Below are 17,747 nucleotides of genomic sequence, written 5' to 3'. Positions count from 1 at the left end.
ATAATATGTTTGACCATATTTGAAAACCTGAGTACTTTGTGTGAACAGACCAAAAAGGTACATCATGTACTACTATAATTATTTACTGAACAATATTAGTGTTCCTGGTACTGAACAAAGCAAACACAAAACTCCTGGTTCTTTCACCCAGGTCTCTCATTTTGAGACATATAATTAATTTAATCACAGCTGCCTCAGTTCCACATACCTTTGATGTCCCCTTGCTTTTATTACTGAAAATTATTTACATCAGAAATAAAGAATCCTACAGCTGTGGTTACTGAGTTATTTACACTAAAGGAATGAATCCCACAGCACTTTTCAGATTATCCTGCATGAATAATCATAGTAATGTACAGCTGGAAGGGAGCTTGAGAAGTCATGAAGTCCGACCTTTGCATTCAGGCAGAGCCTGAATCTAGTAAATCTGAATCTAGTAAATCTAGAGTAGCTCATCCCTGACAGGTGTTTGTCCAATCTATTCTTAAAAACCTCCAGAAATGGGGATGCCACAACCTCCCTTGGAAGCCTATTCCAGGGCTTAATTACCCATCGAGTTAGAAAGTTTTTCCTAATACCTAATTTAAATCTTCCTGGCTGCAGATTAAGCCTCTTGTCCTTCATAATCCTTGTATGGTCTTCATTTGGGATCTTTCTCACACACTGTGCACCATGGGATGTGGGCTTTGGCAGGGTGAGAGGTATGCCTTTACCAACTATTCTGTCACAGCCTTTACGCGTACCATATTGTGGTCTAGCCTCACAGCAGAGAAGAATTTTATGCACATCTTTCTTTAGTGATTTGTTGCTGAAATACTTCATGGGAAAACTGTATTAGAGATGGACTTGAATGTGGTATGGATGATCACTTGGACATATTTAGTTCTTTCCTCTGTCACTAACTCTTAGCAAAAGGAACCACTGTGATTCATCTTGGAAAAAGGGTGGGAATGGATGATGGACAGCACACTGGGGATATGCACTATGTGGGCCACCGCCGTGCTCAACCTTCCTGTGTAACGGGCAGGTGTGGTGGGCCATAAGAGAGGGGACGGGAAGATCCATTGCTACATAGTGCATCATGTCGGACCTCTCTGAGTGGTGGGCACTTTTAGTGGAATATAGGGCTACTTCAGCATTTGGAATGGCTCTGCAGACTCAGAGGGAGCATCCTTCTGCCTTCCTCCTACATATTTGACCAAGGCCTGGCCTGGAGCTAGATGTTAGGCTAAGGTAACAAGGACGCAGAGGGAACTCCAAGTTACAAATGCAGTTATGGCTTTGAATTCTGAACACCCCCAAGTTTAGTCTTTTCTGGTTTGGCCGATTGTAAAGATTTGTACACCTTCCATCAGAGTTTGAATTTTAAATTCACCCAAACTTCAGAGGAGATCAGATCTGAGGGTTTGGTTTGGGCCCAACTCTATTTATAATATTTATGTCTGAAAACATCTGGATCATCTAAAACTGCTTCTGCCTGCTGCCTTGTGTACCTAGTGAAAACATGGTGTGCCCCACACCCCTCCCATTGTGCTGACCCAGAGTTTGAAATCCTATTCATCCTTGATTTTAACTGGCATCAGCTTCCCAAAGCTGATAAATACCTGTCTAAAGGGTGACTGAAAAGGCCCTGTGGATTTCTAATTTGATGATGATAAAGCACTACCAATGCCAGTAATTACCAGCAGCTGTCAAAGGGTTGATATCAAGACCTAGCAACATATACAACCTCAGCTAATGATATTCTTGTCATTTTAGTCCAGCAGAACTTACATGATATGAAACACCCCATATAAAAGCAAGAACAAAGGATCACCATTTGAGCTGTTAAATGCATTTCATAGACTGGATGAGACATGATCTCCTGTCAACTGTCTCTCTAGAACTGAGGTTTTTCAAACCCACTGATTACAGAATCTCAGGGCTGATTTTATGCCTCACTATGCAATGTATTTCTCACTAAATGTAAAGAAACAGTGCCAGTATTTATTGATGACCACTATTGTGATTAAAATTTGGTTAATTCTTTTTTTTTTGGTATTCTGAAAATCTTGCTTGATCCTCAGAGTCCCTGAAACAGCCATCTGATAATGTTTAAAACAAAATGTACCCAGAAATGTAATGAGATTATAATTACAATGCAAATTCTACAACGTCTATCACTTTGAAAATAATTTCTCCACACTAACCAAATGTCTCATCTTTTTTACAATAGATTCATGAGTGATTCATATAAAAACTAAATTAGTCATGGACTCTGAAATCACTTTCTTTTGCCCTTTTAATAATTCATTTCCAGAGACAAGCTGAGAACTTATGCTTCATTAGAATTATTTGTTCTTGGTTTTAAACATGCTTATTGTGACAGATATGGCAATCTCCTAAAATATCTTTGAGAGATCTTACTATATTAACTTTATGTATCACTGTGAGCCAGGGATTGACTGTACTTCCATGGGGGAGGGTGACCACAGCCCACAAGGGACTAAGAACAGTGAGGGATGATTAGGTAAATTCACTTGGGTTGTAACATCTCCAGGGAGGTATCACTACCTGGAGAGGCTCATAGACAAACACCTGTCAGGGATAGTGTGATCCAGCAAATGGACAGAACCCTCTGTCCCAGGCAGCTGGGGGGGCAATCCTTCCAGAAGTGATGGAAAGACTGATACCTACCAGAGCCTGAGGTTGGATTTGGCAGAGGTGATCTGATAAGCTTATTAGCATGCATATGGTTTCTTTTCTTATTTTTAATATGTTTTCTCTGCAATGCTTTAACTCTAAGAATAAATATGCTTGCTTAGAAACAGCTGTGTGGTAACTCATAACTGCTGGCAATTACATTGGTCAGAGCCTTTTAAGAGTAAGCAAAGTGCAGATGCAGGCCTGTTTAGGCAGTCTGACTTGCTGGGAATAAGTGTAGACAGGGGACTGTAAAGCCTGGAAAAACCCCGGGCAAGAGGGAAAGACACATGGGTTTCTACCCAGGAGAGGAGCTAGGAGCCTAGAATGGGTGCCCATGGTGGACCATGGAGCGGGAATACAGGTGCACTTGCCTTGAACTGTGACATTTATCATTTCAGTAATTTAAATTGGGTTAAATTCAGCCTTTAACAAGTGCAAGAAAGCTACTGCAAAGGCAGCCTGGAGAATTTAGTTTGTTTTTTTCTATTATTGTACTAATAGGACATTTTTTCTGATAGAAACATATGGAAAGGGGGCATTTTCCAGAGCTTCTTTATTATACTGTAGATAATAGCTGACTTCTACATGCTCCCTGAATTTCATACATATTCAAAGTCAATACTATAATAATAATCAAGGAGCAGACTTCCTGATGAGTTACCTCGGAATGACGGTGTTACCATATCAATAGTCTTAAGATGTTGTAATGCCTGAGGGCAGAGGGCAGGCGAGGGGGCGTTCCAGAGCAGAAGTCAAGGGTGAGTAAGTGGTCAAGTAGCTGGCAGGTCAATCGGGGCAATGGTCAGAATTCTCACAGAGGTGAGTAGCCAGAAGATCCAATCCAACGGGCCCAGTCAGTGGGCTGGGGAGGTGACGTAGGGCAAGCGAGCAAGTCAACAGGGTAAGGTGGTCTAGGCAGCAACCAACAGGCACTGGTCTGTTGCTCGGACAGCTTCCTCTTCCTGTTAGGGACTTTACATAGTCCAGACACCCAGTGAGAGTGCTGCCTATCCATCCAGTCAGGGGCCTGAGGTGTAGCTGCTGTGGGCCTGTAGACGTTTAGCACTAAGGCTGTTGGTCAGGGGTAGCGGTTCAGTGCATCTCCGTAACACAATGACTAAGAATGCTGCCAAAGGACGTGGCAGGACAGGATTCAATGCTGGGGTCCTGACAGATGCCTGTAATAGTTCACTATACCAGGAACTCCAGAAGAAAGCAAATCACCAGTCCCAGATGATGCACTTATGCAATGATATATCATGGGAAGAGATTTCTTTTTGACTCCAACCAATAATCATCTTATACTCTGAACCATAAGAATTGACAGTCGTTGACATTTTTATTTGAGTTACTGTAACTATCTTTGTTCATTTGTGTATGAAATCATTGAAGTCCAATGATCTCAATGGGTCAGGATTTCAACCTAAGATTGAATCAATTTTTTAATCTTATTATCCTATTTGCCTCAATACCTTGCAGCAGTGAGTTCCCTCAGTTAATTTCTTTCTTCCCTTTAATTTTAGGAGATCTCTGTTGCATTCATGGCTCTGCTTCTCTGGTATGTTGTGAAGCTTTAATAAATAATGTTTTCAGATTAATTCAGATCTCAGATGGAATATGCTGTAAAAACAAAACGTGCATGAATATTTGTATACTTACCTGTTTTTACACACACACACACACACACACACACACACACACACACACACACACACACACACAAGAGTGTGTATCTGATCCATCTATAGCAGGATTACATCTGACATTCCAAATTTCTCAGAAGCTTCAAACACCTGCCATCTGTTTTTTAAACAAACTACAAGCATAATAATTTCTTCTTCCTCCCCAAATGTGGACTTTTTCTGCCCAGAATTACATAGATTTGATATTAAGGACAGCAATATCCTGTCATTCAATCCTGCAGGTTTAAAGTCTGATATATTGTGACTCTTCTTGGCTAAAAATGTGAGCGTTCCAAATGTAGCAGCAAGTATCATATATCCCACTGGAAAATGACACTCTTCCTATTTCAATGGCATAAACCTCTTGCGTGAAATCCTGGCCCTATTAAAGTCAATGTCAAACTCCAATTAACTTTAATAGGGCCAGATTTTCACTTAGGTAGGTCATGACATCAGAACCTTTTAGATATTCTGTCTCCCACTTTATCTATCATTTGCCTATCTAATCTAAGTGTCCACATAGCTCTATGTATTTCTAAAATGCTTATTAGTGATTTATTGTAACCTATATTTTATTACTTTGTTTGTACTAACACACTGAGCTATTTTCTCTGTAATGAATACTGGGATAATTATTTTAAAATGTGTATACAGAAAAGTCTCATGAAGAAGGGAGGGAAGAGCAATCCTAATTCACTACAAAGTCTCTGCTAATACACACCTCTGCTAACACATTCTGCTCCCTGGTTGCTCCTTTTGGGAATTACGATCAAATTATTAATGTCTAGATTGTAGAAGGGTTTGGAACAAACAAGGTATTGCTCTTATTTCCTGTAATCAGACAGTTTCTAATAATAGTTGTGATGGGAGGACTATGGATGGCAAGTGTTCAGGGATAGCAGCAGGAAAAGAGATTTAATATCTGCTCGCTAGTGCATTTGAAAAAAGAAAAGAGAAAAATTGAAGTCTCCTGAATAATATAAACAGTTCAGACCTCCTGGAATTGTGATGTTTCAGAATATGCAGAGATACACCTGCATCAAGTTTACCTTGTCTCAAAGATGTATATTTGTTTCCCTAATGTAGTCTGGAAAAAGAACATTACTGCTGAACAACATATTCAAACAATGTGACTCACCATCTAAAAGTGCAAAACCCACAGATTCTGTTAGCTGAAATCATTAATTCAAATTGGTATTCACTCTCCTTGTCTACACTAGACATTGTGAACTTCATTCTGATATTTTATACTGACATGTACACACACCTCCTTGCCTCCCCAGCTTTGGAACGCCACAAAGGTCTCCCCACTGAGTTGACTCCAAGTTGCTCCTCATGGGGACGGCATCCTTCTCCTAAGGAACAAACTTTCTGTTCACCTTCCAGAATTTATTGATTTCAATGGGTGTGTCTGAGGCACAGTGCCATACTTGAAGAAACCCTTTGCCTTCCCCCTAGCTTTGTGGTCCACTGTCCCACTATTTTCCTTCCCTTTAAAGGAGGTGTGCGTGTGGGTGGGGGGTATCTTCGCTGCTGAGAGTGTACCTACAGCTTTATTACCTTTTCTGAGTAATCTCAGGACTATGGAGGGAATAGATGTACATCACATCATGGGCCTAACCCCACTAGGTACTTACTTAGATTGTAGGCTCTTTGAGGTAGGGAATATCATTTTGTTCCCCATTTGTACAGCACCTAGCAGAATGGAGTCCTGGTCAATGACTAGGCTTTTTAGGTGCTATCTCAATACATATAATAATATTAATTAATAGTGACCCCCCCCATCCCTCATGCAATTACTGGACTCCACAGAGAACTCTCTTTGGGGTCCTAAGGACAGAGACAGTGAATGTGGCCAATCTCTATGCCTTTCCATGCAGGACACGGGAGGGGAACTGCCTGAACCAGTGATACAATTTAGGTACCAGAAGTAGGCAGGCTATCTTTCATTTAGGCTCAGCTCTCATCCTGAGAGCTTCTGGAGCTCCTTCTGGAACTTCTGGGGTTCTAGTGCTTTGAAATAATTCCAACACCGGGCTAAACACCTTTGGGGCTAGAGTGTATCTTGTTTTGCATAGACGCATGAAGTGGGGATGAGACTGGAAGGCAAGTTCTCCCCTGCCTTGCAGCACTGCAAAGGATGAGGCACTTCTTAGCCAGGGACAACAGAAACCCAAAAGGAGAAAGGGGTGTTGAGGCATGTGCCTACTTCTACTCAACAATGACCAGCAGGAGGTGCTGAAGAGGGTAGCCTGACCTGCACTCTTTCAAAGCAGCAGACACACTCCCAGAGACATTCTAAATAAATAACAAGGCTACAGATTGTACTGTTCATGGTAAAGACAGAAGATGGTTCAAAACCCCTTATTGATCTACATTTTCATCATACATGTTGATGTTTTACTGAGAACAAAACGGCCTTACGTTCTAAGACTGTGCGCTTCAAAGGACAAAACAAACAGCCAGATGTTTCTCATGTTGATATTTTTGTGGTTACACTAACAACCTATTTAATTTTAGCCTCTGAACCAGAAAAGAAAATTCCATTGAAGGCACCAAATAGATACAAGATCTGGGAATCTTATTATGATGCCAGTACAAGAGATTATGTATCTTGAAAACATCATAAATATCAATTTAGCATTTAACCTTCATCATCCAGGGCCTAGAAGGACCTAATTCACTTGCTAGGTATTGTATGACCAATTGCAATTTCTTAATCTTTGACTTTAAAGAAAAGAGGTTCTCTCAAACTGTACAACATCCCATAATTTCCTCACATCACTTGATTACTGTATAATCTAAGTCTGCATGAGAGCTTAATCATTTTAATAGCCTCTGTTCCATCAGCGAGGGTGTTCAGAAGAGTTACTCACATGTGACCTTTTTATTAGTTAACAATGGAAACTACTTTAAGAACAAACAGGACTATTCCTCCTTCATACAGCCTGCTCCTATATGAAGTTTAACTTAATTATCACTTGGGCTGTTAATTCTAGAATGGATTTCAAAATCACACATTTAAGATGGATTTTTAAGAGCAGATTTATTATATACATCCTAAGAGGTCTATGGATTGGATCCAGAATCAGCCAAAATAAGGTGGATGTGTATGGGGAATGGATCTTGCAAAATAGAGGGATATGCATGGATGTGGGAGGAGAAGACACGTATCTGAAATATGATTTCCCATCACTGTCATCAGCAGCTGACTCAAGTGCGTATCTTTAGTTACTCCAGCAACAGAGTGTGAGCAACTAGGTACATGGGGAGCAGTTCCTGTGAACTTGTAACAAGGAATCCAGGTTTTGCCATAAGGAGGCCTGCCCATGCCTACTGCAGATCTGCAATTACTGCTCTCACTCTGGCCCCTTTTAGCCTAATATATACCAGTACACCAACTTGGGTACAGTGCAGCAGAGAATAGCCATGTTGTGTGAAGTATTGCTTAAGATTCAGACTGAGTAGTGGGTACACAACTGTAGTGATGCACAAAACTCCTGTGGGGACTGATGCAAGGGTAGTCCCTAAATATGGGTTTTTTGGACACATACAAAACCAGAACCTACAAAGTCAATACAAGTTCCTTAAATATTGAACATTTCATCTGCAAAAGGTACAAACTGTAACTCCAGATAGTTTTCAGGATCTGCCCTCTCAGGACTCAACTTGCAGTCTTAATTCAGACAAAATCGTATTGACTCTTGGGAATCCAATCAAACTTCCAGTAAAGTCCATGGAAATAACTCCATTAACTGCAGTTGGATTGTGCTCTTGGTGAGAAGTCCACAGATGTATGAGATGTTGCAATTAATTTATTTTTTAACTTTCCTTTAGTCAGTTCACAAAAAATAGTGACCAATTCATCAAAAAATATGATTGGCTTCTGCTGTTTAGAAGATGAAAATGAAGAAAATCTGAACCCAGGTAAAATTGGGAATTTGTCCGACTCAGTAGTTTGCTGTTCTGGCAGAGGAAAGAGTTTTCTGTAGCTGGAATGCTGGGAGACCAGGTGCCAGCTCTTGCCAAGCACTAACAAATTAATTGCTGGAAACCAGTCTGTTTCACGTATGTCAGGGTGGGGAACTTGCGGCCTGTGGGCCGGATCTGGCCCATTGCTTAATTTCGTCCGGCCCGCGGCAAGTATCGGCGCCCCCACACGGGGCTGGAGCCATGAGAGCTGGCTTGCCCTGCTGCAGGAAGGAAGCCCAAGCCTCTGCGCCCTCCCCCGCCATGGGGCTGGAGCTGCGAGTGCCACTTTCCCTGCCATGGGGGGAAGCCCCAAGATTCCCCCCCAGGTGGATGAGTTCAACATTTTATATTTCTCTTTCTCTCTCAAACTACCCCACCCCCAAATTAAGTTGCTTTTTACTTGTGTGTGGCCCGCGATAGATTTTTTCTGTGAGTCTATGGCCCGTGATAGAAAAAAGGTTCCCCATCCCTGATGTATGTGTTAGTACAGTTAAGATGGCTATTATACTTATAACAATGTGTTTAGACTTTATGAAATCCTTGTAAATTAATGAATGTATTAATCTCACTTATACTAACTTTATCACATGCTATAAAGTAATATTTAAGTTTTTGCTTTATGACTGTAAAAATGTTTGCTCTGAAACTGTGAACAGAGTCAGGAGGGATCTTCTTCCAACCATCAAGAAGCCTATCAAAACTAAATGAGCCTTTGTGGGACATCACAATACACAGATGGAGAGGATACATGCAAAAGGGCTTGTCCCATCAGCTTGAATTCTGAAAGAAGGAAATAAAAATAGCTGACAAAAAAAATTTTCATCTGTCTTTTACTGTTTGGTCTCTCAAAGGGCTGGAGCTACAAAACAGAAGCACAGACCCCCAGGATCAACATGGTTAGCCCTAGTGTGACCAGATGTCCCAACTTTATAGGGATATTTGAGGCTTTGTCTTATATAAGGGCCTATTACCCCCGGCCCGATTTTTCACTTGCTATCTGGTCACCCTATTTAGCCCTTAAAGACATTCAGAGCTGACAGAGGACTACAAGTCTGTCACCTTGTAAAACCATAAACTGAAACTCATTTATGTATATATGCTTACTGCTTTAATTTTGTAATAACTCTTTCCCAGTTAATAACTCTGTAGTTAGCCTATTACAGGACTGGCTATAAGCATTGTCTTTGGTGAGAGATCTAAAGTAGAAATTGACCTGGGGTACGTGACTGGTCTCTTAGGACTGGGAGCAACCCGAGTATTTTGAGATCTTTGGTGTATAACAACCAAGTGTCACTAAGTTGAGCTTGCCTGTGGCAAGATAGACTGGAATGCCCAACGAGAGTGTCTGTGACTCCACGGTAAGACTGTTATAGTGCTTCAGAAGTTCACATTTGTTACTAGGTTGGTAAAATCTAATTATAGAACATACAACCAGATTGAGGTCTCTGCCCTGATTCTTGACAGTTTGCCCTGAGGTTGGCACTCACGGTCGTGAATCACTCCAGACAGCATGACAGTAGCTAATGGGTGGTTTTCAATCTGCAAAAGCTTGCCTTTTTTGTTTTCATCAAGAGGGTAAGAACTTTTTACTTTGTTGTGAAGCAGTGGAAATGTGATTTCTTTTGGCTGGTTTTGCTGGCAGTGTGACTGACTATTTTTTAATCTGTTCAGTGCTGTGCTTTGCTCAGAATGGATGTTTCTTTACATGGGATTATTATTAAACCATATGCACAGCTGATGAGCATGATAGCCTGCGGTAGTCATATCACATGGCAGCATGTAATCGGAAGTGTCTTGAGTTTCTGAGGCGAAGTACTGTACCATTTCATGATTGAATCATTATGTGCAAACACTGACCATCATTTTTAAAACTGGGTGACTAAAACTGGGCATATATTTAAGCACCTAAAAATGTCCTGATTTTCAGAGGTGCTGAGCCCACTGACTCCCATTGCAGCTGTGGGGCCATGTAAAAATCAGGCCACTTATTTATGTGCCAAATTGCGGATTTAGGTGCCTTATTGTAGGTGAAAATAATATATTCTTCTGTTCTCAAAATTGTAGTGAAAGGTATGAGAGCTGAAGAAAGTTTGGAGAAAAGATCAGTTATTTAATACATGGTACATAAAAATAACATTGTATCTAAAAGTCTTTGAGACTTCAGGGTTTTCTCAACATGAACTGTTTGACCAAGGAACACTGTAGCTATTCTAATATCTGTTTTTCAAGGAGGCTGGTCTGAAGGTTCACACATTGGATCTTTGAAGAGCTATTTTGTAAATGACTAACCAGTGAGCTGGCTGCAGTTCAACTCAGACAAGATGGACGTGATGCTGGTGGTAAAGGGGAAACAAAGAATTGTTTCCTCTTTTGAGAATGATGCCTTCCGTTTGTGAAGGGGCTTCTCAGTTTTGGGGGTCTCTTGGATCCTCAATAGCTACTGGATCTCCACTTAGCAGCAGTGACTGGAAGTATTTTTTCACTTTGCCTGGCCAAGAGATTGAAGACTTTCCTCTCTGATCCAGACTTCATAACAACTACAGTGGTAACTGGCACTCCAGTAGTGAGCAGGAATCCAAAAATTCCCAGACTGATAACATTCTTGAGGAAGTTTAAACTACTGCAGTGCACTCTATATGGGGCTACTGCTGAAGACAACTTAGAAAGTGCACTTATTTGATATTTCTTATTTGGCTCCTTTCTAAGGTAAACAATCCCAATCTTTTAACCTCTCTTCACATGAGAGTTATTTTCCATTATATTCCTCATCCTGGGGTCTCAACCGGCTCATATTCAGTAACCTCTGTTCTGAAATGAGGTGACCAGTACCGCACATAGTACTCCAGATGAGAGAGTGCCATCAATTTATATAATAGCCGCATAATCTCACAAATGTTCAGGGTAAGAAAATCAAAAAAGAGTGAAGTGTTGAATGAAGGTTTGTTTTTTTTAAGAAAAATTCCAATAATAAAAATAAAAAAGCATAATGCTAGAGTGAATGTGTAGAACTGCTAGTGGACAGTTCTATAAAAGGGAAAAACTGGGGACACAATGGAGAATTTAGCCCTACTGTGCTTGTCACAAGATAAACTAATTGACACACACAAGCTACAGAAGTAAACAAACTACATACTGCATTTTGTTAACTCCTGGGAGCACATTTTATAAGGGAAATTATTGATTTTTCATCAAACAAATGGAAAGATGAGCCATAAACTAGCTACTAAGTACTCCTGCTTCCATGCATTTAATTCCCTGGTGTGTCTTCAACAAGGAAGCAATTGGCTTTTGGGGTTTGCAATTGTCACTAATCAAATCTTTAGATAGCACGTAAATTTCATTCTATCCAGCATCAGCATCAAACCTATATCTTAATGATGTGTAATAAAAAAAACCCCTATTTTTGGACTAATGACCTAATGGGGATTTAAACGGAAACTGTACAAATTAATGTGAAATGTTAATGGAAGGCAGAGATGAATTTATGTATTAGCTATCATGTGATACTTGGTAAGCCAAGAAGTTCTTGCTTTCTTGGATTCTGCAGTCCATTTGTTATGTAAATTGTAAGCCCAATTGTTTGCGTATCTGTTCTTTCCATATTTCTGGAGGAGGCACTCAGTTATTTTATGAATTTAGATAAATTCCAACATCTCTGCTGAAACATATGAGTTTAAAAACATTCTATGTGCCAGTTCTTTACACAGACCAATATGAAACAGCTCTGCAGATATTATAAATACAGTGGGATCTATAATTTGATTTATTATATTTTGGACTTAGGAGTGGTTTCCCAATTTAATATATCAGCAAAAAAATGCTCTAATTGTTCTTGGAGAGCAAAATGATACACTTTAGAAAGAAAAAAATTTCATCATTTAACTCTTTATAATTAGATAACCTGTTATCACTATCTAAAGCATCTACATCTCAACTAAGGGACAAATATAAAAAATAAATTTTCATTTTAAGAAAATTGATGTGGCTTCTACTTCATAGTAACAAAGGTTCTCCTTATGATTAAATATTATTTTGGTGTGTAAGGCAATCCTAAATGTTTTCAAGGGGAAAAAAACATTTAATTACATGTGCCATTAGGATGGCATTTTGTAATAGCTATGTGACTGAATTCATTAACAGAGCTCTTCATAGATCATACAAGACAAATTGTTATTGTGTTACTCATGAAAGCTTCTCCTTAAATAAGCAGTGAAAAGTGATAAATATTTTGTTGCCAATCAAAATGTCTTAAAAATATTATAAAGAAAAAAGGCATATAAATAACAAGGTTTTTTTAATCTTCTAGTTTTAGTGTCTGTGTAAATTCAGGATTAATCCACTCTTTTGTTGTCCATCTTTGTCAATTCCTATTTTAATTTAGATCATATTTCTGTCTTCTCACAGTACATTTATCAAGAGACTGAACAGAGCAGTAAAACACAGCTAAATCACTTACTCATAGAGTATTCCTAGTTCTGTGCCACGGCTTTGCTGGAAGGATTCTGATTACCACTCATGGTCGGGTTTATATTTTGATCTGGTTCCCTGAATAACTATTAGCATTTAGAGGAGGGAGAGTCTAATTGAAGTATAATATGTGGGTTTTTCTGAGTGCATGAAGATCCAGTAGGTTTGTGTGTGATTGCAACTGTGCCAGAAGCAGGGAGGATTTCCCTGAAGTTAAAAAGGTACAATTAATCTCCTGCTGCACTTCCAATTAGCCAAATTTCTAACCTTATTGTGAAAAGCAGAAATGCAATTGAGTTTCTGCTTGAGGCATACTAAAAGAAAAAATTGAAGTAATTAAATTAACTGACTTCAAGTATATTAAGAAGCATACTGTCTTTCCTTTCTTTCCCCCAATGCCTTTAAATAGAACACTGAATAATGTGAATTTCAGTACTCACAAGATTCAGAGTAGCAGCCGTGTTAGTCTGTATTCGCAAAAAGAAAAGGAGTACTTGTGGCACCTTAGAGACTAACAAATTTATTAGAGCATAAGCTTTCGTGAGCTAAGCTCACTTCATCGGATGCATTTGGTGGAAAAAACAGAGGAGAGATTTATATACACACACACAGAGAACATGAAACAATGGGTTTATCATACACACTGTAAGGAGAGTGATCACTTAAGATAAGCCATCACCAACAGCGGGGGGGGGGGGGGGGGAGGAGGAAAACCTTTCATGGTGACAAGCAAGGTAGGCTAATTCCAGCAGTTAACAAGAATATCAGAGGAACAGTGGGGGGTGGGGTGGGAGGGAGAAATACCATGGGGAAATAGTTTTACTTTGCGTAATGACTCATCCATTCCCAGTCTCTATTCAAGCCTAAGTTAATTGTATCCAGTTTGCAAATTAATTCCAATTCAGCAGTCTCTCGTTGGAGTCTGTTTTTGAAGCTTTTTTGTTGAAGTATAGCCACTCTTAGGTCTGTGATCGAGTGACCAGAGAGATTGAAGTGTTCTCCAACTGGTTTTTGAATGTTATAATTCTTGACGTCTGATTTGTGTCCATTCATTCTTTTACGTAGAGACTGTCCAGTTTGGCCAATGTACATGGCAGAGGGGCATTGCTGGCCCATGATGGCATATATCACATTGGTAGATGCGCAGGTGAACGAGCCTCTGATAGTGTGGCTGATGTGATTAGGCCCTATGATGGTATCCCCTGAATAGATATGTGGACAGAGTTGGCAACGGGCTTTGTTGCAAGGATAGGTTCCTGGGTTAGTGGTTCTGTTGTGTGGTGTGTGGTTGCTGGTGAGTATTAGCTTCAGATTGGGGGGCTGTCTGTAAGCAAGGACTGGTCTGTCTCCCAAGATCTGAGAGAGCGATGGGTCATCCTTCAGGATAGGTTGTAGATCCTTGATGATGCGTTGGAGAGGTTTTAGTTGGGGGCTGAAGGTGATGGCTAGTGGCGTTCTGTTATTGTCTTTGTTGGGCCTGTCCTGTAGTAGGTGACTTCTGGGGACTCTTCTGGCTCTGTCAATCTGTTTCTTCACTTCAGCAGGTGGGTATTGTAGTTGTAAGAATGCATGATAGAGATCTTGTAGGTATTTGTCTCTGTCTGAGGGGTTGGAGCAAATGCGGTTATATCGTAGAGCTTGGCTGTAGACAATGGATCGAGTGGTATGATCTGGATGAAAGCTAGAGGCACGTAGGTAGGAATAGCGGTCAGTAGGTTTCTGATATAGGGTGGTGTTTATGTGACCATCGCTTATTAGCACCGTAGTGTCCAGGAAGTGGATCTCTTGTGTGGACTGGTCCAGGCTGAGGTTGATGGTGGGATGGAAATTGTTGAAATCATGGTGGAATTCCTCAAGAGCTTCTTTTCCATGGGTCCAGATTATGAAGATGTCATCCATGTAGCGCAAGTAGAGTAGGGGCATTAGGGGACGAGAGCTGAGGAAGCGTTGTTCTAAGTCAGCCATAAAAATGTTGGCATACTGTGGGGCCATGCGGGTACCCATCGCGGTGCCGCTGATTTGAAGGTATACATTGTCCCCAAATGTGAAATAGTTATGGGTCAGGACAAAGTCACAAAGTTCTGCCACCAGGTTAGCCGTGACAGTATCGGGGATACTGTTCCTGACGGCTTGTAGTCCATCTTTGTGTGGAATGTTGGTGTAGAGGGCTTCTACATCCATAGTGGCTAGGATGGTGTTTTTAGGAAGATCACCAATGGACTGTAGTTTCCTCAGGAAATCGGTGGTGTCTCGAAGATAGCTGGGAGTGCTGGTAACGAAGGGCCTGAGGAGGGAGTCTACATAGCCAGACAATCCTGCTGTCAGGGTGCCAATGCCTGAGATGATGGGGCGTCCAGGATTTCCAGGTTTATGGATCTTGGGTAGCAGATAGAATACCCCAGGTCGGGGCTCCAGGGGTGTGTCTGTGCGGATTTGTTCCTGTGCACTGCAAAGCATCACAGTCAACCTTTAAATTATCTAATGTAGCCCACATCCAACTGGAGCAATGGTAGACAAATCTCTGAAAAAGTTGACACCCACATTGCAAACCTGAATGGCAAAAATTGCTAGCCTTTCCAGTCCCATGTGCTCAATCATCCAAGAAATGCCTATGCATACATACCAAGATGCAACATCATCATCTCAAATGCAACTTCATGTTGCATGGGATGCAATGTTGTGAGATTGTGACAAAACGGAATGACCTTGGGAAATGGTGTCAATGCCAGTATACCATGTTTTTGGTCCACGGCACTCATGAGCAAAGGAAGCGTTGCTTAATTCTGGAATTACCTGCAGAGACTCGTGCCTCATTTTCAGAGCTGAGCAGCACTGACTCACTGCTGCTTCACATATTCACATCCCAGTTCCATACTTGAAGAGTGGGTTGAGAAAGACAATTGTATGGACATGAGATTCCCCCACTCAGAGGGCGCTGATTTAATGATGTTTAGGGAGGGCGTGAGACATGCAGTCAGTTTCCGCAGATATTCCCTACACTTAGACCATAGTTACTGAGAGGTAACAATCTAGTGGTAAATGATAACTTTCTAGTGGCAACCACTGTATTTATCCCTCAAATCTCCTCCTCCTGAGCAATACTTGAAACACACAGCCTCTCCCCGCTTACTAGATGATGTATGTGTATCCACAGAGTCCTTTAGATTATTCTGATAAAGGGCTGGAGGTGAAAGATCATAATTAAAAAACCTATTGTGTGACATCACTAATAACAAGAAGGAATAATACAGATGCCAGTGGAGTGTAAATAGTAGTAAAAGTCTTTGGAGATTAGTTAAAGGAAAAGATGTCAAGGTGTTTAATAGCTGTAAAAGCTGTTTACTGTAGTAACGTGTTAGATGACAAGATGAAAAAGACAGTAAACTGTAATGTGAAACATTAAAATGAAAAAACAGATATTGCTTCTCCTCCATATAAGTCTTTGCAAGTGCCATTTTGATAAACTTTCCAGTGATATCCCCTTAGGAAGAGGCCTAGCCAGCATGAATAACTGAGAGCAGAGACAAGTTTAAAATGTGAATGATTGACTGAGATTGTTTCAGGTCCAAAGTGAGTACTAGTCAAAGGAGTGATGAGATTGTGCATAAATTATCCCATTTATGCGTTAGGACATATTTCCTCTTAACGTTCAAAGACAAGTCTTGTTTATAATCAACTCACCAATACCAGGCACAGTTGAAAATCATGTAAACCAGGAGTCTACTTGTCCTAATGCTAAATTTATGTGATTTAAAAAGGAATTAAAGTGTTCTTGGTTTTGAAAGTTTTCCCTTAAAAATTCTAATTAATATAACAAAAGTTAGATTTGATCTGAAACCTCAAACCAAGCACCTTCTAATTTAAGGCTGTGTTGGAATTTAAATTCCTGGAGTTTGGTTTTGGTTCCAGGTCACAAAAGGGGCCTTCAGTATGGATGTGGACAGTATCTCCTAAGAACACTTGATCTCATGGATTTCCCCGATTTTTGTTTGAAATCTTGTAAGAACCTACTCTTGAGTGTGAAGATTCAAAGCAGTTAAACCTGAGCCCTAGCCCTAGTTTAACGTTGAGCTTGACCACCAAATCCTGTCTTAAACCTAATCCTAAAATAGTTTTCTCAGCCCATATCTAGTGAAAATTACAGTGAAATTATAGTGAATCTAGTGAAAAAAGTCTGTTCCTGGACTCCTGATTAACATGATGCTGACTGACTTATGATTAGCTAAACTAAACATTTTGGTGAGATATGCCGCCTTCACGAACTACAGATAACGAGCCTAGTCTGTGACCAGAAAGAGTCTAATTCCAGAAGATTATTTGTACCAAATAGTAAACACACAGTTATTTATTAACAAAACCACACAATGCATTTTGTTATGTCACTTTTCTGCTATAATTTTGAAAGCCACAATTCTGCACTTAGTATCTTGGCAAGATTCCAGGCGATTGTAATGCCAATGACCCAAAAGTGGTTATTCACATCAGACTGTTGAAGGATATTTATAAGAAATCAGGTCAGGTATACTAGCTTCTGGCTAGCTTTGCTACCCTGCCTGTCTTCATTAACGTTCCTCTACATTCCTATGTTAATATTATAGCAATATGTTGCTGGTTTCAAGTTGCATTTCAATGTCATGTTCCAGATGGCAACACGAATTACACTTGAAAAGGGTAGCACTTGCTTTGATGGAAAGAACAGAATGTTTAGAAAGGTGAACATAGCCAATTTGTGCTTGCAATAAAATAGTCTTTAGGCATACAGGTTCTCCGCATCTAGGATGCATGCACACACACATGAACAACATTTTCATACAATGGCAAAGAAAAATGCAATACAAAAGTGCAGTGTTCACTTATATCTTGCACTTTGTAGTTTTCATTTTTTAATGCAGACAACAAAACAATGGCTTCTCTACATTTCAGCAATCCAGATTCCACAAC

At 40.2% G+C, this 17,747-nt stretch overlaps 1 protein-coding gene across 4 annotated transcripts in view; it reads right to left on the bottom strand.

Annotated features, from left to right (window-relative positions):
* Nucleotides 1-17,747, bottom strand: part of FSTL4 (follistatin like 4) — a 493,379-nt gene that overhangs the window by 51,567 nt on the left and 424,065 nt on the right. The gene's annotated exons all lie outside the window — the stretch shown is intronic.

The sequence above is a fragment of the Dermochelys coriacea genome, chromosome 8 (genome assembly GCF_009764565.3).
Source record: "Dermochelys coriacea isolate rDerCor1 chromosome 8, rDerCor1.pri.v4, whole genome shotgun sequence".
In the NCBI taxonomy this organism is placed as follows: Eukaryota; Metazoa; Chordata; order Testudines; family Dermochelyidae; genus Dermochelys; species Dermochelys coriacea.
The sequence above is the reverse complement of the archived record's forward strand: the minus strand, read 5'-3'. Positions and strand labels throughout refer to the sequence as shown.